Source organism: Heterodontus francisci, chromosome 4, assembly GCF_036365525.1.
Source record: "Heterodontus francisci isolate sHetFra1 chromosome 4, sHetFra1.hap1, whole genome shotgun sequence".
In the NCBI taxonomy this organism is placed as follows: Eukaryota; Metazoa; Chordata; class Chondrichthyes; order Heterodontiformes; family Heterodontidae; genus Heterodontus; species Heterodontus francisci.
Window position 1 is genome coordinate 170,375,063 of NC_090374.1, and position 22,812 is coordinate 170,397,874.

General features: G+C 44.2%; 1 protein-coding gene across 3 annotated transcripts in view; it reads left to right on the forward strand.

Annotated features, from left to right (window-relative positions):
- The first annotated feature begins 503 nt into the window (after positions 1 to 503).
- LOC137369378 (MOB kinase activator 3B) overlaps positions 504 to 22,812 on the forward strand; it is a 154,507-nt gene continuing 132,198 nt past the window's right edge. For 2 of the 3 annotated variants that reach the window (XM_068030515.1, XM_068030517.1), the window contains exon 1: positions 5,360 to 5,631. The gene's annotated coding sequence lies outside the window, so the exon portion shown is untranslated. Of the gene's footprint in view, positions 622 to 5,359; positions 5,632 to 22,812 lie in introns of those variants that run through there. The other variant, XM_068030519.1, reaches the window with a different exon arrangement.

Sequence of the window (22,812 nt, forward strand, 5' to 3'; positions counted from 1 at the left end):
CATCCTGAAGATGTGACAGTCACTATGTGAATGAAAATTCTTTCTTTGTGAAGGTACTAGTGAGTATAATTTATTCCAAAAAAAAAGTCCATATGGATTTGTGAAGAAGACAAATAGGCGCATACTTTTAATGTATTTTTTATTTGGGTGGATAAAAGAATGAAAGCCAAGTACACACGGATATAAATCTAAATTTATATGACTCCCCAAAATAAGTTTTCTATTTGCTTTGAGCAAATTAAAGTTCAATCCACAATACTTTAATGTTATTTACTAATCTCTAAAGAGATCTGAGTGTGACATTTAGGGTCCTGAGCCAACTCAAACTGGACTTGTTTATTTTGTGTGGTCTGTCCGCCACATGTTTTCTATCATTTCTGTTTTGGTAGAGTTATTGTTCCCATGGAGTGCGATGATGTCTCACTCACTTCCTGTAGGTGTCTGTTGTGGAGCTGAACTGGTCACGTTACTCTCCCCTTCAGTTCATTTCAGTTTCCCGGAGCAGTCAGTGCACAAATCCAGGGCTTGCAGAGAGGGTTTTCAACCTGTGTCTGCCTGTCTCAGTGTCTGCAAGTGCGGGAGAAGAGTTTGCGTTGAGGAGCCTGATCTTCCCAGACGATGGTAAGTGTAAGTGTTAGATCATCTTACAAGATGAAAAGGCTAATATGAACTGTTGCAGAGATGGCGTTATATTGTATCCGCCTGCGTTGCGATTCTCCTCCTGTACATTATTGAGTGAGCCATTCAATGAAGTATGTTGGGGGTCGGGCAATCCCGGCAACAGTAGCACAGGTTCCCAGCCGAGCAATGGCCAGGTACATGCTGTTCTTGCACCTTTAGAGACATGCATTGTGCCTAAGAATTGGCTGCCTGTTGATTGAGCAGGGTACTTGTGTGTGTATACGAAATGCTGTATTGTCATAGGGCCAACAGCCGACAGAATGATGGTCCCTGCACCGCCTACCTTCACACTGGTAAGCATCGATGAAGGAAGCTATTCGGCATATGTAGTCCACCCTTCCACAGCAATCCACTATTTCCCCCCACTCTTCTTCATCACAGCATCCAGCATCTCGAATGATTGCAGAGACTTTGCCTCCCAAACTCTACTTCGACCATTCCAGACATTGGTCAGTCTTTATGTGGAGAAGAGCTGCCTAACATCTGTTCTGAATTTGCCCTTTTATCAAATTGTCCTTATATCTCCTGGTTCTGCGGTCATGGTTTAACTTGAATTAGTGCAAAGGATGAACCTTTTCTATTCCATTTATATAACTGTTAAGTCCACTCTTGTTTGCCTCCTTTCTCAAGACCCAAGAGCCTAAGTTTTTCTAATCTTTCCTCATAACTCCGTGTGTTGACACCCGGGATCAGCCTTATGACTCAAATACTACCTCCAGGGCTGATCCTTCCCAGCATCGGCTTTGAACCATTATTTTAGCCACTTCATTAGTGTCCTGCCCAAGTGTTTGTTCTGTGGTCAAGATGAAATGATATTTGTATACTTTTATAGTGGCCAAGATTAATAGAATCATAGAATCATACAGCACAGTAGGAGGCCATTCAGCACATTGTAGAGCTATTTCAGGCAGCGCATTCTAGATCACAACAATTCACTGTGTAAAAAAAAGTCCTCATATCACCTCTCATTGCAGCCTCTTTTACGTTATTTAAATAGCAGCTTGATCTTTGGTTAGATTTTTCTCATGGTGTACCATGAGCAGGTTGGATATCCTCCTGAAGGATCTGCTCCTGGATCTAGTGAAAGCCACAGTGTACACTGGTCCAAGATGCATAGGATCACCAGGGGTGTCGCTACTTAAATAAAAGCAAAATACTGCAGATGCTGTAAATCTGAAATAAAAACAAGAAACACTGGAAATACTCAGCACGTCTGTGGAGAGAGAATCAGAGTTAACGTTTCAGGTCAGTGGCCCTTGAAAGGTCACTGACCTGAAACGTTAACTCTGCTTCTCTCTCCACAGATGCTGCCAGACTTGCTGAGTATTTCCTATGGTGTCTCTACTTGTTTGCTTATGTTTAGAGCCATGACTGTATGACTATGGAATATGAGTGCAGTTTCCATGGCTCCTTGGCATTGCATGATGACATGAATATTGATGTTGGGAGATTCAGCAATGGTAATGCTGTTGAATGTCAAGGGGAGGTGATTAGACTCTCTTGTTGGAGATGCTCATTGCCTGGCACCTGTGTGGCACAGATGGTTACTTGCCACTTATCAGCTGAAGCCTGAATGTTGTCCAGGTCTTGCTGCATGGGGTCATGGACTGCTTTATTATCTGAACAGTTGTGCATGGAATTGAACATTGTGCAATCATCAGCAAACATCCACCATTTCTGACCTTATGATGGAGGGAGGGTCATTGATGAAGCAGCTGAAGATGGACAGTGCCCTGAGGAACTCCCGCAGCAATGTCCTGTGGCTGAGATAATTTGGCTCCAGTGATCACAAGCATCTTCCTTTGTACTAGGTATGACTCCAACTAGATGGAACAGAAACTGTTGTTGCAAACTTAGCTTTAAAATCATCCATTTTAAATCACTTGTGCACAGAGTAAAAATCACCAGCACCAACAACCAAGTTGGCATCTGATCTCAATGGCAAGTAATTGCCAGGCAACATCCAGAATAACAGCCTAAATCACCACCTGTTGGAATGGCGATAGAGTTTGTTCCATGCTTCCCAAATTATACCTAGAAAGGATTCTTTTAGAATAGGAATATAGTGTACCTATGGAACTGGTCTAATTTGTGATGGGGAAAAGGAAGGATTTTTATCCTTAGCCAGCATTCTCCATGCACTGAACAGTAGCATGGTATGGGTAGGGGGTGAAGACATAAGCTAGGGGATCAGATAATCATTGGCAGGTCAGTACCACTTCTCACACCAGTGCTTGTCTCTTCTCCCCAGCTGATGGCCCATTCCCCAAACAGTATAAAGACTGAATAGATCCTCTCTGCCAGTGGTGTGTTCAGTTTATGCTGTCCCTAATTCCCCAACCCTGTTTCTTTCCATCACTATGCCTCAACTCTTTATATTCCTGCAGTTCAGGTGGATGTTGAAGATCCCCTGGATTAGAGTTTACCTGATGTTCTGGCCAACATCCCTCCCTCAACCAACAGCACCAAAAATAGATCAACTGATCGTTCATTTTGTTGTTTTTGTGGGATCTATACAGAAATTGGATGCCATGTTTATGTACATCCCAGTCATTCCTGTTCAAAGTAATTCATTGTTTTGAGAGTCATGTTAAAGTATTATATGAATGCAAGCTTCCCTTTCTTCCTTCTTACATTGCTTCTGGTTTCTCTGCCCCAATTACTCACTATCTCCTTTTCATGTTTCTTAAGTAAATAACCACACAATGTTTTGGTGTCCTGTTGGTCTCTAACACAGAGAGATGTTTCAATGCCTGCTGCCCCCTGCACAGCCTCTGCCACATCAACTTTCCCTGGTGGAGTTCAACATTCCTCTTTCGGCCAATGCCACCAAAATGCTGGGTGTCATTTTATTGCTGTTGGTTGCATATTGCTAATGTAGAAAGGCTGCCATCCCTAACTTTCTAATTCAGAAGTTACTGTATGTGAAGTGTTTTGAGACATCCATGAGAACTGTGACCATGTGCTAGCCAGTTAAATGAAAATATATTTTCACCAAAGAGATGTTTTTCATTCAGAGCACAGTATTAAAGAAATGTGATAAACAGAGTCACTGGTTCCCATCAACTGAATAAATTGAATTCCATTTTCCTTATGAAACTACCAGTGAAACTACTGGGTTATTTTAACGATTTTTTGGCGGCCACATTACGCAATCCTGCACTTTTTTTTTAACATGAAAACTGCAAATCTGTGACCATGGTGAGAAGTTGCAGGGTTTCCACTTTCCAAGCTGAGCTCTCTAGTTAATTTATAGTATTAGTTTCCGCAGACAATGGAATAATACTTGATGCCTTTGGGGACTGATTGCTGTGCCAATGGATCTTCACTGGAAGTAAATACAGAAGTGGAAGGCGTTCACTTGCTCTGTTTTTTTCATGTGTATTGTTTTTAAACTTTTTAAATGATTTCCTACATTGAACTGTTGTTGGTCATTTTTCTTTTTCATGTAATTGATATTGTGACAGACTGCTGCGTTTACAGTTACCCTTTAGCCCCAGCTGGGAAAAGCCATAACTTTTATTTCCAGAAACTGTTGATTTTTGACAGCGCATCTCCCTACAATGAGGAGCACCCCCACAATTATATAGGGCCTGACTGCAGTGAAGGATTTTCTATGAACGTTGCAGCTTCAAAGAAACTAAACGCAGCGACGATGCTATTTTTAATTCTTAAATGATATGCTACTGTGATGTGGCTTTTGGGTGTTTATGCGAATCTGCTAGTGTAATTGCTGCTTAGTCCTATCGGAGGGCGATCACACTGCCCAACATCCAAGCCAGTTTTATTTGGGACAGAAATATAATTAATTCATTTCCCATAATGTAGAAAAAATGGTAGCAGGTTTAGGGCGCCCAGCAGGTCATTGGTGTCATCCTGTTCGCCCAGCCGCAGGCGCTGCCTCGTAACCAAAGTCCAGTGAAGTGACCAAATGCAGTGACAAGCTGACCATACTCAGCCGCCTGACATTGTTCGTCTTTTGCATCTTCAAAGGAAGCGATTTGACCTATTGTGCCTGCGCCGGCTTTCAGAAAAGTCCCATTCCCCCGCTGTTTCCCCATACCCCCTTTTTTATTACCTTTCAAATATTTATTCATTTCCCTTTTAAAAGCTGTTATAGATTCTGCCTGTAATCCTACTTCTGGTAAAGCTTTCAATGTCCTAAGAATCTTTTGCATAAAAAAAGTATCATTGTCTTCCACTTGACTCTTTTGCTGATGGTCTTTAACTTATACCCTTTAGTTACTGACTCACTAGCCAGTATCAAAACGCCTTATAATTATGCAGACCTGTAACAGACCTACTCCAGGACAGCTGTGCTGCTGCCAACTGCTTTGTCAGCTTCAGTTCCTGGCTTCCTTCAATGAAAACTAGACTAAATTATGGAATTTAACTTCCCTTCAACACCAAACAGTGGTTAAAATGACCCCAATGTAAAATGTAATAACAGCCTAAATATGATTTCTTCTGTCCCAACACATTAATAGCCCAGCAAATAACTCGCCATTGTTTATTCTGGGAGCAAATAAATCCACCACAATCAAGCAAGCATTCAGAGTGAGAGGCGGAGCTGGTCCCCACTGATTGGCGTCCCTTTGCAGTGGCACATGTGCTGAAATGTTGGTGTTGGATATTGCAGGCGCTGGCTGTTACTCATTTATTGTGCCTGCGAGTGGAAGGCGGGCACAGGCAGTTAGTCCCCTGCCTTTGGAAGCCGCACCGGTCTCCTGCGCTGCTGTGAAGGCATTGTCTGTTTCCCGTAACCGTTAATGCAGACTTTAAGGGAATTAACTCAGCCCTGACCCCGAAGCAGCAGGAAGCTTACCAGTTGGAGAAGAGAGTTTTGTTTGGCGGGTTAGGCAAAATCTAAAGAATTGTCGCTCCCTTACCGTTGTGGTTTGTTTTCATTGATAGTCCTGGTCAGTTTCACGTACTGGATGTAGGGAGTAGGTAAGAACCAGTGATTGTTTATTATGGTGCCTGATACAATTCGGTGTGACTGCAGTTAAAACGTGTGCATGCATCTGGATCTGGCTGAAGTTGTTCTGGAATTATAAACCACTGCACTTCAATTGCCCCAAAGCAGGAAGTTTTGGTTCCTGTTGAAAGCCACATGTGAGACGCACTGGCTCACTCGCTGCATGTTATTATATAACCACGCTGATGCCGTGTTTGTCTTGGGAAGAAAACACAAAACTGGACAGGGGCAGCAGCAACGTTTATGTAGATGGTAGAACGAGCAGCCCAGCAGACTGTCTGATCTACCATTGTATTAAAAAAACAAAAACAACACCCGGCGGCGATAAATAATGGCTGGATTTAGCACTGTTTTGCTTTTGGCTTTTGTGAAATAGCAACATTTTACTTTTCACTTGGATTTAGATCAACATTTACTTTTATACGATTCATTTAAGAACATCTCTTTCGACTGGAGGGATTGAACGGGGGAGAGAATGACTTCTGAAGATGTGATGTTTGAATGAGCGAGAGGGGAACCTGCAGCAGTTGCAGAATGAATATCTCTTCATCAAACAGGCTGGCAGGTTGTGCCAGCTGGAGTGCCTTTCTCATTGTAAAGTTGTCCTTTCGGACGGCAGATGCTGCTATGAGTAACTGCCAAGCTGGAAAATCTCAGCCGTTGTTAGCATTCCCCCCACCCCCCACACACATTTAGGATTTCCTGCGAGAAACTACTTGCAGTCTGTCGCTTCGTGTCACTGAATAAACGAGTTTGTCCACAGCGCCAAATCCATTGTCCCAGCTTATATTCTTCTCATGAAGACTTTGTCTCGTGTTATGTTTGTACAGGTCTGGCTATCATATGTTGCCATTCTCCGTATGTTGCTAGATAGTGACCGACTGTTCGGGCACTGGCGGCATCGCAGTCAAGCCCCACCTTGTCTTCCCTGGTTGTGGCGACACTTGTGCACTGATATCAGCTTGTGTGGTGGAGGGGGCACCACTATTGGCCTGTATGTCTATGGGCTAACAGAGGGTCGGGGGGACGGGATGGTGGGGGGAGTGTGGGGGGCGGTGGGGAGAGAAGGACATCCATAAGGGTTTTGTCTCCTGATTGCTTTCTGATGGCTACACTTGTATTTGTGTGGTCTAGGCTGCTGTGAAAAATGGTAATTTCCAGTGCCCATCGGACTATACTCCAACATGAGTCAGTCCCTTTAGGGAGGACAGGAGAAAAATAGAAATTAAACAAATATAAAAATCACTTTGAAGCTCAAGATGCAACGCCATGAGATATTTCCATCACTAATCCCATTCTTAAAATATATTTCACAGTGCCTATTATTAGGGACCTGATAACAGGGCACTTAGAAAATCATAATGTCATTGGGCAATATCAACACGGATTTATGAAAGGGAAATCATGTTTGACAAATCTGTTAAGAGTTTTTTTGAGAATTTTAAGGATTGTATTTATATTTAACTAGTAGGGTGGACAAGGGGGAACCAGTGAATGTAATGTACTTGGATTTTCAAAAAGGATTCAATAAGGCCCCACACAAGGTTATTACACAAAATTAGGGCTCATGTGATGGGGTAAAATATTAGCATGAATTATGGATTATTTTCGAGTTGGCAGGCCATAACTAGTGGGGTACTGCAAGGATCAGTGCTTGGGCCTCAGCTATTTACAATCTGTATTAATAAATTAGATGAGGGGACTAAGTGTAATGCATGCAAGTTAGCTGATGATACAAAGTTAGTTTCAAAAGGAAGTGGTAAGTAGGACACAAAGAGGCTGCAAAAATATATAGACAGAGTAAATGAGCAGGAAGGAACATGGCAGATGGAATATATTATGGGGAAGTGTGAAGCTAGGTAGGAAAAATGGAAAAGAAGAATATTTTTTAAATGGTGAGAGACAGGGAAATGTTGGGAGTCAGAGGAACCTGAGTGTGCTTGTACACAAATCAGAGAAAGTCAACATGCAGGTACAGCAAGCAATTAGGAAGACCAATGTCTTGGGATGAGGGGATTGTCTTATGAGGAGAGATTGAGTCGGTAGGTTCATATTCTCTAGCGTTTAGAAGAATGAGAGGTGATCTCATTAAAATGTATCAGATTCTTAAGGGACTTGCAGGCTAGATGCTGGAAGGATGATTCCCCTGGCAAGAGAGTCTAGAACTAGTCTCAGATTAAGGAGTTGCCCATTTTGGACTGAGATGAGGAGAAATTTCTTCACTCAAAGGGTTGTGAATCTCTGGAATTCTATACCCCAGAAAGTTGTGGATGCTCAATCCTTGAGTATATTGAGACTGAGATCGCTAGATTTCAGGATACTAAGGTAATCAAAGGATTATGGGATACTGGGGGCTGGGGGGTGGATTTTAGGTGGAACATCAACCAGGATGTTATTGAATAGTGGAGCAGGCTCAAAGGGTCAAGTGGCCTACTCTTGCTTCTATTTCTTATGGTCTTATCACCATTCTTTTAAATATTACTATGTGCAAGACTATGAGTGATTTCATTGCCTACAGAGCTGTAACTTTACATATGTGAAAAGCCAGTGTGAATTAAATTGAAATTAAGATTGACCCAGAATGAAATAAACAGCAAAATAAAAGCAAAATACTGTGGATGCTGGAAATCTTAAATAAAAACAGGAAGTGCTGGAAATACTCAGCTGGTCCGGCAGAATCTGTGGAGAGAGAAACAGAGTTCACATTTCAGGTCTGTAACTTTTCATCAGAACTGGACTTTATGAAATAAACAGCGTGTGCCTTTACTGACCTAATGTATCAATAGCGAAAATGTGCTGGGCAAACTATTAGAACTAAAGGCTGACATGTCCCCTGGACCTGATGGCCTGCATCCTAGGGTCTTAAAAGAAGAGGTAGAGATAGAAGATGCATTGGTTGTGATCTCCCAAAATTCCCTAGATTCTGGAAAGGTCCCAGCAGATTGGAAAATCGCAAATGTAACACCTCTATTCAAGAAAGGAAGGAGACAAAAAGAAGGAAACCATAGGCCAGTTAGTCTAACATCTGACGTAGGGAAAATGCTCGATTAAGTGAATGGGCAAAAATTTGACAGTATAATCTGGGAAAATGTGAACTTGTCCACTTTGACAGGAAGAGTAGAAAAGCAGCATATTATTTGAATAGAGAGAGACTGCAGAGGGATCTGGGTGTCCTGGTACATGAATCACAAAAAGTTAGTATTCACGTACAGCAAGTGATTAGGAAGCCAGATGGAATGTTAGTGTTTATTGCAAGGGGAATCAAGTATAAAAGTAGGGAAGTGTTGCTACAGCTGCACAGGGCCTTAGTTAGATCATATCTGGAGTACCGTGTTCAGTTTTGGTCTCCTTACTTAAGAAAGGATATAACTGCATTAGAAGCAATTCAGAGAAGGTTCACTCGACTGATTCCTGAGTTGAAGGGAGTTATTTTATGAGCAGGTTGGGCCAAACCCATTGGAGTTAGAAGAATAGGAGGTGATCTTATTGGAACATATAAGGTCCTGAGGGGGCTTGACAGGATGAATGCTGAGAGGATGTTTTCTCTTGTGGGGGAGTCTAGAACTAGGGACACAGTTTAAAAATTAGGGGTCTCCCATTTAATACTGAGATGAGGAGAAATTTTTCTCTCAGAGGGTTGTTAATCTCTTCCCCAGAGAGCAGTGAAGGCTGAGTCATTGAATATATTCAGGCTGAGTTAGATTTTTGATCGACTAGGGAGTCAAGGGTTATGTGGGGAAGACAGGAAACTGGAGTTAAGGCATAATCAGATCAGCCATGATCTTTGTTATGACTGAGGCGGGAGCAATGCACTGTCAATTCAGTCCCACCTCTCCACAGGTCAAAGCATATTATTAAAGTTTTCCCACCTAACCAGACCACAGCCAAATAAAACACTTTATTAGCCCCCAGAATAAAATACACCAAACCAGGTATCTTTAGACAACAACAAATTAACTATTTATTAAAAAACTAAATCTTAAACACTATTAAGATAAAGCTATGTCCAAAAGAATTTATAACTTCTTATTTATCCAAACCCCCATGCATACACACATACATTCAAAAATCAACAGTTAACCTGATTTAAAAATTGCTGTTTCTTAGGAATAAAATAAGTAGCTGGGTTGTAAGTTCTGGTGGGTTATGTTCCCGGTTGATGAGGTGTCCCAGAGTAGAATAATCAGATGCCATTCAAAGTCTCCAGGTGAATTCGACGAAACAGTCTTTAATAGATAGGCATTCAAAATACATCAGCTGCAGCAGGCATAACACAGTTCTTTCAACGAAGAGTATAATGACCGGTCTACTTGGATCTTCAAATTGGCAGTCCTTCAGTAGAAAATTTCCTGAGAATTCCGGCAAACACAAACAGGCAATAGAGGGAGTCACTTCTGTAACAAAGACTTCTTAGTGTTTCGAATTAAAATGGAATTTATTACCTCCAACAAAGAAAATGTTCTTTCCAGGGTTTTTTCTCCTTAGGCAAAGGAGAGTCCGCACTCGATATAGATTTTCTGCTGAGATATAGACAGCTTCTTTTTTAATAAGCACACTTTGTTGTGTTCTAGTTCAGACTGGTTTCAGCCAGTCCCTGCACACAGTCAAATTGAAAAATGACAGCACATCTCCTGTTGTTGTCTAGGAAACAGGCTTGCTGTGACACACTGTTCTCAAAGAATCCAGAAACTTCTCTCCCTGTCTTAAAGGTACACTGTTTTTTGACAGAGTCTTAAAGGTACACTGTTTTAAACAGAGGAGCAAAAAAAAGTTCCATGACATCTTATTGAACGGCAGAGCAGGCTTGAGGGGCTGAATGACTTAACCCCTGCTCCTAATTCTTGTGTTTTTGTGATGTAATTGTTCTACTTGTGTGTTTTTTCTATAATCACAAAAGCTATCAGTTTTTAAAAAATATCTACCTAGCAATATCGTCCCACAATGTATTTCACTAGGTCAGAGTTTTCCTGTGTGAAATACAATGATAACCAGGCACAGTGAAAATTGAAAAAAATATTGGTTAAAAAGTAACATAATATCTGTGGGAGATTACTCCTAAACCCTTTATGATGGCTGAAAACTAGTTAACTGCCTCATTGTAGTATTTTGATGGGTAATGTTTAAGAAAACTCATATTAACAATTTCAGACCATAATCTCTGCCCTCACATTGTTTTCTTTTTCTTTGCAGGTTTTTTGGTTTTAGTCTTGTTTTTCTCTTGTTTTTACTTTTGGACAGCACCTGTGCAAGATTCTTCCATTCAAACCTCCTCTTGACACATCTTTTGTTTCTTTACTTGTCCCTTTGGCCCTGCATCATCAACTCTTTTGTCATTTAATCCCTTATGTTCTTTTTCCACTCTCCCCTCTTTCACTTGCTTAAAACCTTGTACATTTCTAACTGTTCCCAGTTCTGGTGGAAGGTCATCGATCTGAAACATTAACTCTGTTCCTTTCTCCAGAGATGCTGCCTGCCCTGCTGAGTATTTCCAGCAGTTTCTGTTTTTATTTCAGATTTCCAGCATCTGCAGTATTTTGCTTTCACATCTTTAATGTTTGTATTCATATTAATTGAGGCAACAGAAAGTGTGTTTTTCCACTAGACTGCAGTTCAGGTTCCAGCCAGACAGAATCACATTTACATTACCTGGCTAGGAGTATTATTGTTGTCCGGGAGTGAGCTGTGCGCTTACTCAGAAACAGAGATGAACAGAGCTCTATTTAAACAGTTTAAAGATGTCAATGTTGAGAAAACAGGCATTGGAGAATCTCGGCTTGCTAAACACCTAAATTCAGATCAGGTGCAATTACAAAGTGCTGGAGTTTAATAGACTCCTACGTACTTTGTAATCCAACTTTGAAACCACATTAGCTTTATACTCCGTGTGGTGTCATACCAAAGAGTGTTTGCTCCAGGAAATCTTGATTTGAGGCCATTAGGCCCTGGCTCCAGATTTACAATATTACTTCAGTGTTGGTGCAAGCCAAAACCATTTTGTGCCAATACTGAACTTGTAGTGTGAATACGCAGTGATTTTAATGATTAAATGTTAATACGTGAACTCAGATTAAATATGACCTTTAAAGCCCAGAAACATACCAATAACTGGAGAAGGCAGCAGGAATATAGGTTCAAATTAAAAATCCGAGCACCGAAGTGCAATAGTGATTTTATTTGCTGTGTGACCACCCTTCCCGAATGGCAAAGTGGTGATTGGCAGCATGACATCCCATGTTGTAACACTTTGTGGCAGAATGATTGGGATTAGCAAAGTGACAAACTACCCTGCTATACCAGGAAGGCAGAGATTTCAGCACCTCTTGTCACCGCTTAGCCAGAGTGCAAATGTGGAAACTGATTGACATTCACTCCCCCTCCACCCACTGAACACAGATCACACTCTCATTGAGCACAATTTACCCCATGCCCATTGGGAGAAAAAGCAGGATTCAATTCTCCCGTGCATAACCACCCCTGACCAGAAATCAGACAACCCATACCCCACCCATCATGCATGAGCAGAAATTGACAGCTAATCCCCCTGCCTGAGTGAAGTACAGCCATCAATTTCCACCTACTGAGCAGAAACAAGCATAAAAAACCCTCCGCAACTAAACCAGCAATGAGACCACGACCATGCAATCCTACCCCGCCCCCTCTCCTGGCCATTGAGCTCAAATCAGGGAACAGCCAGCACGGAGCGAAAATCAGAACACAAAGAAACCCCATTCCGAGGAGAAGTCCAGAGTCCTGCAACCCTCCACCCACCACGCCCCAAACTTGCAAATCCTCCCTCAGTCCACCTGCTGTGAAACAAATTTTACCTCATCCAGAAGTATCTCAGCACAATTCCCCCAACCCCACACTGAAAGCCTAAACTCGGACCATTTGAGTAGCAACGATAATGAAGGGTCACTGACCCGAAACGTTAACTCTGCTTCTCTTTCCACAGATGCTGCCAGACCTGCTGAGTGGTTCCAGCATTTCTTGTTTTTATTTCAGATTTCCAGCATCCGCAGTATTTTGTTTTTATATGAGTAGCAAAGATACTTCATCCCTGAGGTCTGAAGTAGGGGTGTTCATGGTGGGGTCAGGGGTGGGGGAACAGCAAGTGTTCCATGAGCCCTTGGATCAGAGGGGGACAATAATGAAATAATGCTTTTTATTTTTGATTACATAATTTAATTGAGAAAAGGTTAAGTGAATTAGGAATGGGGTAAAACTAGTTCAGAGAAGTGGAGGGGGGGGGGGTGGTGGGGGGGTGGTCGCGGGGTGGGCTTTTCCAAGACTTTGGAGAAGGGAGGGTTGGGTGGGAGGGGAACCCTTGGATTGAAGCCACTTTCCTTGAATGAATAACCCCCACTCCACAGAAACTAAGCAGTTGATGTTTTTACAGCAATCTCAATAAAACTGATTTTTTTTTTACATTTATTTTTCCTTAAGTTATTTCACTTTCAGAAGCATGCTATATAATTTGGATTTTGGGAACTCAGAAGCAGCAGGTGTATAGCCTTTCTGAGAGGTTGATGGGGCTGTTAATCATCCTTGGTCTAAAAACAGAGGAAGGAGACTGATAGTCTGTGGAATGTAGCCAGGAGCCATTGTGGATAAGAATTGTTTGATGGTTTTTGTGATATCGCTGTATTGATCTGACAGATGAGGCACGATAGATGTGTAAACTGTAACTGTTGCTGAGGGCAGTTGTGCTAAAAATAAATGAGCTCCTGAAATTATAGGGAGCTTGTTGATGGGGTCCACGTCATGATATGTGTCTTTCTTTCATTAATGTGTAAAAGAAGTCACTTTTGTAACCTGAGGTGAAAAATGACATGGCTGCCACAAAGACATTGCAGTGTTGTTTTTGGGCCTAACTGACTGTGGGGGAAGAATGTGTGAATGCCCCTGGCCACATCTAAAAGCACATCATAGCTGTTGTACATTCATTTGGTGATTATAGGTTACTGCCAATTCGATTGCATTGTTACTTTTTACTGTAATTAGTTCCTTTTAAAATCTTCATTCATTTTGTTAGGTTGTGAGTAGTTTTATCTGCTAACTGTGAATTATTATAGTTGTCAAGATGTTTCTGTACCTTTTTGCATATGGTGCTAATTTGATCACACCAGGATGTGAAAATGCCTAGAAAAGACTGACTGATCCATGTAGTGTGTTCCACACAGTGGTTATACCTTACGCTTCACAATACATACCTCCTCCCCCACCTGGAGTCATGGAATCTCCTGGGAGAGGCAAAAAACTAGATGTTAAAAATCCAGGCCAACTGAGCTGGAAGAAACTGGGAAATTCCTCTCTGACCCCCTTAGGCGATCGAAACTAGTCCAGGAAGTCACCCTAGCTATGAATTCCCTGCAGAGGAAATTGCCGCCTCAACCAGAAACAGGTCCAGCTCTCGCTTGAAGGAATTCAGCACATCAGTGTCCACTGCACAGGATGGCAGCCTGTTCCAGAGACCCACTATTCTCTGGGAAGAGAAGAAACACCAAACATTCAACCTAGTTCTTCCCATCACATAACATGCACTTGTGACTCCTGGTCCTGCCTAACCTATTTAGTTGATATAATTGGTCTCCACAAACACAATCACTGCATCATGAAGTGTGACTCAGTGAGTAGCACTCTCATATCTGAGTCAGAAGATTGTGGTTTCAAGTCCCACTCTGGAAATTTGAGCATAAAAATCTAGGCTGACACTCCCAGTACAATACTGAGGGAATACTGCACTGTCAGAGGGGCCATCTTTCAGATGGGGCATTAAACCTATGCACAGTCTGTCCTCTCAGGTGAATGCAAAAAATCCATGCTACTATTTTGATGAAAAAAAGAGGAGTTCTCCCCAGTGTTCGGGACCAATACTTGTCCCTTAACCAATGTCACTAAAGCAGATTATCTGGTCATTATCACATTGCTGTTTGTGCGAACTTGGCTGTACAATGATAAACCAGTTAGATCATCAGAAGCAGGAACTTTAAGTGCTCATCAAGAGTGGATTTGGTAGCATGTGGGGTGATTTAATTAGGCGAGAGGTGTTTTCTCGGATTCCCGACAGCGGGATATTTTAGAGGAATTAAGTCGGCAGTGTGTTTACGGTGTTCCGGGGTACCCCAGCACGGTGGCGGATTGCAGCTTTGCATTCATTTAAATACATGAATACTCATTATCCTATGCATAGTTACAATTCAGTCCTACCTTCCAGATTAAGTGAATGGTGAGCAATATTCCCAGTTCACAATTGTTTTACCATGACGTACAGCAGTCGGATTTGTGCAGTTGAGGCTTAGATCCATGCTGTTCTCTCTTTAACTCATTCGCAAAACTAATGCCATCATTGGAATGGATGTTTGCCTCCAGGCTCGGCACCAGCAAGGGTGAATCTTCTCAGGGAATGGTGGCGAAGGCATGGGTGGTGTGTACAAGGAGGAGCAGGGAAGGGTACTCAGGAATTAAAGGGTAGGGTTGATCGGGTCCATAGAGGAGCAGGGGAGGGTACTCAGGGAGGGAAGGGTGGGGTTGATAGAGTGCATGGAGGAGCAGGGGAGGGTGGAGTGGAGCATCCAGGTTGTTGAATGGTTGATGTTAATGCTGAAGGTGCATTTTGTCGGCTGCGAGGGTGGTGGGTGGATTAGACCAGTACTGTGTGAAGATATTTGGCAAGGGACTAAAGGGAGGGATGAGTGCTGTCAACGTCGGGGATCTGTGGGGAAATTGAGGGTACTGGCTAGCAGAGGGACCGGTCACAGTCAATGGAGGCAAATGGATTCTGTAGGGGGGAAGGTCAAGACTAATGGGTGGGTATTTGACAACTTCATATGGAGGGGAACAGGACACGGCAACGATGGTCAGGTCGATTTGAGGAGGATCAAGGGTAAGAGTCGGCATGTTGACAGTAACAGGACTAGGAACGGAGGAGGGATGGCATGAATACATTGATGATAACACTGTGCACGGTAATGGGAGGAGGCTCAATGGTAATGAGGGAAGGGTAACGGTAACATTGGGTGGGTCAAGGGTGATGGGCTCAAGCTGGAAGGCTGCAAGAGGAGGTTGGAAGGTGGGGAGATTTGCTCTGAATTCCACACACACCATTTTCTCCAACAATAATGCAAATCCCCTGGCCACTCAAGGATTGCAGGGAGAGTGGGAGGAAACAAACGACAATGGGTGTGTCTTCTACCTGGCTGCAATTTGAAGGCAGATATAAGGGAGCTATTCATTGCTTTGATGCTTCAGCTCACTGGCAAAAGAGGGATGAATTGCCACACTCTGCTTATTTATTGTTTAGAAAAGCTGCAGCGACATGGGTCTCATACACCCAATTTGTTTGGTACCATGGGAAGAACAGCAAAGAGAGAGACTAAGGAGGACTCTTTTCCCTCAACTCATGATGCTTGAGCCAGCAACAGGCAGAGCAAGAAGGTGAGGATGCTCCAAATGATAACATCCAGGAACAACATTATTGAAGACGGGCACTGGCACATCATTGCATCCTCAGGACAAGGACAAATTACCTTCAAATGTCAGAGAGGCAATGCCAGAGACACCTAAGGATATCACATAAAATGGTCACAAAAATTTGTAAGATCCTGCAGCATGACATATAGCTGCTCGGCTTTGGTGGGAATCCCATACCAGTTGCCCTCAAGGTGACTACTGCACTCAATTTTTTTGCTAGTGGGTCCTTCCAGGGATCCACAGGTGACATATGTGGTATATCACAGTCTGCGACCCATAGGTGCATCAAAGAGGTGACCAATGCCCTTTTTCGATGTGCCAATAATTCATCTACTTACGTGTAGACGAGGATAGCCAGGCAGCAAGGTCTGCGGCCTTCGCCGCCATTGCTGGGTTCCTTAGAGTGCAAGGGGTAATGGACTGTACTCATATGACCATTAGAGCTCCCTGGGACCAGCCTGCTGTCTTTGTGAATCGCAAAGGCTTCCATTCTTTAAAAATACAGCTGGTTTGCAACCACAGGAGAAGATTCATGCATGTTTGCACATGTTTCCCAGGGAGCTGTCATGACTCATACATTTTGAGGAACTCCCAGCTGCCCGGAGTTTTCGAGGAACCAGCTGAGGTGGATGGATGGGTGCTGGGTGACAAGGGTTACCCACTTTGTACATGGTTGATGACACCAGGACGTCATCCCCAAAGTGCTGCTGAAGAGAAGTGCAATGCTGCTCATGCATCCACCAGAGCCATCATTGAACACACCATTGGCTTGCTGAAGATGTGATTCCATTGCCTTGACCAGTTTGGAGGGGCTCTTCAGTATGCACCACAGAAGGTGTCACGAATAATCGTTGTCTGCTGTGCCCTGCACAACCTGGCAAATAGACGTGGCAACATTCTGTAGATGGAGGAACAGGAGGAACACCAGTCCTCCTCAGATGAGGATGACTATGAAGAGGCTGAGGAGGAGGACTACAGTGTCATTGATGCAGTCATCGATATGAGGGCCATGGAGGGACATGAAAGGGACATCAGGGAGAACTTAATTTATGCACATTTCAGCCAACCATAAGCCACATCACCAAGGAACATTGGGAGGAGAAATATAACAATTCCCCACAGAAATTCACATAGGCTGAGGTCTTATTCATCACTGCAATCTTAACAAAGTGTTGCTACACTTTCATGTGATTGGGAGTTGAAATCTTCTATGGCTACACACCACTGCAAGCAGTATTAAGTTAAAACTGCAGAAACCCAAAAGTAGGGCATGACAGTAGTGGAAAAAGTAACTAATCATCAATAGGAAAACAGCCATCATTGAAGACTGAAGGCTCAAATAGCAATGAGAAACGGACACTGGACATTTTCTGAGATGCTTTGCATGCATCAATGTGTTCCTGCCATAGGCCTCTAATGAACAACTTTGTTTTCATCCGAAACCAAGCAAAAGGTTTACAAGAGTCAATCAAGTGTTAAGTTAAATAAAGATGCATAGAAAATTATTGACTAGTTGCACAATAGTACATCACCTGTGTCAGCTTCATGCTCAAAACTGTTTCATTTTTCTCTTTCTGCCATTGCTACCCTGACATTAGCAGCTGAGGTGGAGACAGTTTGCTCAGTGCGCTGCCCCGTTGCTGTGGATGACCATGGCAGGCGTCCTCTGGAGGAACGAGGCCTCGATGGCTCCATCCTACAGGGGGTGTGCAGCAATGGTGCTTAACTATCCCCCTTGTGCTGGAGGTAAGTGGATCAATGTCGGGGGGTGGGGGGGGGAGGAAGACAAGACACTGCTTACCCTGGGGGTGTCCTGAGAGGAAGGCCCCAGGGCAGCTGGCATGCGCTGCTCCTCCAGCTGGGTGCACGATGGCATCTGCCTGTCTCCATAAGGGGAAGGGGCACTTGGAGGGAGGTTCAGGTTCCTCATCCCCCCTCTCGCTTAGACTCTGCTGCATGGAGCCCACAGCAACAGTGATGGAGAGCAGATCAGATCGCATATGGCTCGAGTGCTCAACCAAACTCACCATGGAGCTTGCCAGATTCTCGACTGAGGAAGCCATATGCTCAAATGCCTGGGACATGGCAGACGTCATAATTTGCATGGACTCTTCCATGGCACACGCAAAGCCATGCATGACCTCAGGCATCTCCGACATATATTCCACATGGCTTTGCTGCACATCAGCAAACTTCTCATAGCAACAAATATGATCATGGGGCTGAGCAGGGGCCTGGGTCTTGGGTCTTGCGGCTTTCAGACACACAAGTGTGGGTACCTGCAGTGCAGACGCAAACTGAGGCACTTTAAGCATCAGCTGTGCATGAGTCCACACACTTTCATGTGCACGCATGGCTGCAAGACTGAACATGACACTTCATCCTTACACCTTGAGGATCCTGCTTCATCATCTGATATGGCCCTGTCTCCCTCCTCTCTCGCTATTTGGGCAGCCTTCTCTTCAGCCAGTGTCAACACTCTAATGACTGTTACACCTCCTCCTGTATTTCATAAGCTCACTCAGGCTGTTTGCGTATGTGTTAGTCCTGCAGGAGACAATACAGATGGAATAAGAATTCTTTTGTTAAGAATCACAACCATTGTAAACATGCATTGACATCACTCATTCAGGACTGGCTTTCGCACGACACATGAAAGCATATCAACAATGACAATCGTGAACTTTGTGCAAAATCATTCCGTGCATGGCACCAAGGCTGCTCAAGCAATCCAATGCATGCTTTTATTTCCTTCGTTCTTAAAGAGATGGAGCCAGGATGACAAACAGTGGAATAAAGACAGAAAGTGCTGGAAATACTCAGCGGGTCAGGCAGCATCTGTCGAAAGAGAAGCAGAGTTAACGTTTCAGGTCCGTGACTTGTTAGATTTCCAGCATCTGCAGTATTTTGCTTTTACTTTAGTGACAAACAGTGGAGCAGCTTTGGAAAGATCATTACCCTCGCCGATCTGAGCAAGTTATTGATACGCTTGCGACACTGTGCCCCGGTTCTGCGTGTCACCCCATGGTTCGAGATCTCCTCTGCTACTTCTATCCAGGCTGCCTTGGTCAGGAGGAAGGGTCTTCACATTCCATCTGCAGGGAAGAGGAGCTCCTGCCTTTCCCTGACGGCCTGGAGGAGAACCTACAGGGAGGCATCACTGAACCGTGGAGCGGGATGCTGCCTGCTGGCTGACATCTTCTTCAGTGTGGCCGCAGAGATAAAGTACATGACTTGAATTTGGTGCTGGATTACAAGCTTGATTTCAGGCTCCTATTCAGGCACTTATATGAAAGGAAGGCTGCTGACCCTTGAGGCTGGAAACACAGAATGTTTTATATCTATGGCGATCATGGTGCTTGGCCCAGTGATGACAGGTTCCACCAGTGAAAGGCCGTCCCCGGCGCCGAATCCCACGTGTCCCCTGTGCCCATCGCCACATGCTTCATTTACATATAAAATCATGTGGGAAACGGGAAACCTGGCGGATGCGGAAGTTTTGCTGACTCCCAGTTCCGCTGTCGGGATTGCTGCGGGACTATGAAATTCCGCCCATTATCTTTAAAGTTTGTCACTAGGGTGAGACATAGCAAATACAAACACTACATCACAGCATTAAAAAATGAAAGTTGAAATTTTATTTAAAAAGGCACTCTAGTATTAATTATTCTTGGTCACTACCAGTTGAAACTTCAGCAGATTTGTCTGTTCTATTTTTAATTTAGCCAACTTACTAATAGACTTGTAACCAAGGAAATTTGTGAGTAATGTCCATCTTCTTCCAAATGGACTGTAATTACCAGCATGCAAATGATTTTCTTCAAAGTAGAACAACGATGGTTATTATATATTAAAATCATTGGCCGGAATTTTACTAGTCAATTGGTGACAGGCTGGGAGGCAGAAAGGCTGGCAAAATAGCGTGGGAAGGTGTGGGGGGTGTCTTCCTGCTGCTATGCCATTTTGCCAGCGGCAGGAAAGCTCACAGACGTGCCACCTGCCGGGAGCTCGATTGAGCCACTGAGGTCCAATGTTTTGTCAGTGGCAGGAGGGCAAGCCACCTCTGGGGGCGACTGTACTGTGCAATCTGACAGCCTCCCCAGTGTGCTCCGGGGCTGGGGGAGGAGCCTCTTTTTGGGCACTGCATGGCCCACGGAGGGGCCCCCCAGCGACAACGTGCCGCCTGTCCTTGGTGGCCCCCAGCCTTCTAATTGGCTGCCTCTGGGAATATGAGAGAAGGAAATCTACCTACATGTCTCTCCTGACCCACTGTAATGTGGTTGACTTTTACATTTCCTCTGAAATCACTGAGCAAGCCACTCAGTTGTATATGAAAAAGAATGAAACCAAATGGACCACCCAACATCGACCTAGGCACTGGAAATGACAATGGCAAACCCAGCAATAAAAGAAAGTGCTGGAAATGCTCAACAGGCCTGGCAGCATTGGTGGAGAGAGAAGCAGAGTTAATGTTTCAGGTCATACGCACGGAATCATACCTTACAATGTCCCACACACCACCATCACCAGAGGTGGCAGCACAGTGGTATACAGGTGGGAGGGAGTTGCTCTGGGAGTCCACAACATGGACTCTGGACCCCATGAAGTCTCATGGCGTCAGGTCAAACACAGGCAATGAAACCTCTTGCTGATTACCACCTACTGTCGCCTCCCCCCTCAGCTGATGAATCAGTACTCCTCCATGTTGAACACCAATTGGAAGAAGCACTAAGGGTAGCAAGGTCACAGAATATATTCTGGGTGGGGGACTTCAATGTCCATCACCAAGAGTGGCTCAGTAGCACCATTATGGGCCAAGTCCAAAAGGACATACATAGCTGCTAGACTGGGTCTGCGGCAGGTAGTGAAGGTACCAACAAGAGGGAAAAATCTACTTGATCCCATCCTCACCAATCTACCCGTCGCAGATGCATCTGTCCATGACAGTATTGGTAGGAGTGAACACCGCACAGTCCTTGTGGAGACTAAGTCCCGTCTTCACATTGAGGATACCCTCCATTGTGTTGTGTGGCACTACCACCATGCTAAATGGGATAGATTTCAAACAGACCTAGTAACACAGAACTGGGCATCCATGAGGCGCTGTGGGCCATCAGCAACAGCAGAATTGTATTCAACCATAATCTGTAACCCCAAGGCCCAGCATATCCCCCACTCTACTATTACCATCAAGCCGGTGGACCAACCCTGGTTCAATAAAGAGTTCAGGAGGCCATGCCAGGAGCAGCACCAGGCATACCTCAAAATGAGATATCAACCTGGTGAAGCTACATGCATGCCAAACAGCGGAAGCAGCATGTGATAGTCAGGGCTAAATAATCCGACAAACAAATGGATCAGATCTAACCTCTCCAGTCATGCCACATCCATTAGTGAAGGAGGAGGCTCCACAAATACCCTCATCCTCAACAATGGGGCAGCCCAGCACATCAGTGCAAAAGACAAGGCTGAAGCATTTGCATCCTTCTTCAGCCAGAAGTGCTGAGTGGATGATCCATCTTGGCCTCGTCCTGAGGTCCCCAGCGTCACAGTCTTCAACCAATCCGATTCACTGCACGTGATATGCACTGACTGCACTGAAGGCACTGGATACTGCAAAAGCTATGGGCCCTGACAACATTCCGGCAATAGCACTAAAGACTTGTGTTCCAGAGCTATCAGTGACCCTGGCCAAGCTGTTCCAGTACAGTCACAACACTGGCATCTACCCAGCAATGGGGAAAATTGCCCAAGTATGTCCTGTACACAAAAAGCAGCATAAATCGAACCCGGCAAATTACTGCCCTATAAGTCTATTCTCGATCATCAGCAAAGTGATGGAAGGGGTCGTCGATAGTGCTATTAAGTGGCACTTGCACAGCAATAACATGCTCAGATACGCTCAATTTGGATTCCGCCAGGGCCACTCAGCTTCTGACATCATTACAACATTTGTCCTAAGATGGATAAAAGAGCTGAACTCCAGAGGTGAGGTGAGAGTGACAGCTCTTGACATCAAGGCAGCATTTGACTGAGTATGACATCAAGGAGCCCTAGCAAAACTGGAGTCAATGGGAATCAGGGAGAAAACTCTCCACTGGTTGGAGTCATAGCTAGCACAAAGGAAGATGGTCGTGGTTTTTGGATCTCCGTCCCAGGACATCACTGCAGGGGTTCCTCAGGGTAGTGTCCGAGAACCAACCATCTTCAGCTGCTTCATCAATGACCTTCCCGTGCATCATAAGGTCAGAATTGGGAATGTTCGCTGATGATTGCACAATGTTCAGTCCCATTCATGGCTCCTCAGATAATGAAGCAGCCTGCGTCCAGATGCAACAAGACCTGAACAACATCCAGGCTTGGGCTGATAAGTGGCAAGTAACATTTGCGCCACACCAGTGCCAGGCAATGACCATCTCCAACAGGAGAGAATCTAACCATCTCCCCTTGACATTCAATGGCATTACCATCACTGAATCCCCCACTATCACCATCCTGGGGGTTACCATTGACCAGAAACTGAACTTGACCAGCTACATAAATACTATGGCTAAGAGTAAGTCAGAAGCTGGGAATTCTGCGATATGTAGCTCACATTCTGACTCCCCAATGCCCATCCACCATCTACAAGGCACAAGTCTCCACTTCCCTGGATGGGTGCAGCTCCAGAAACACTCAAGAAG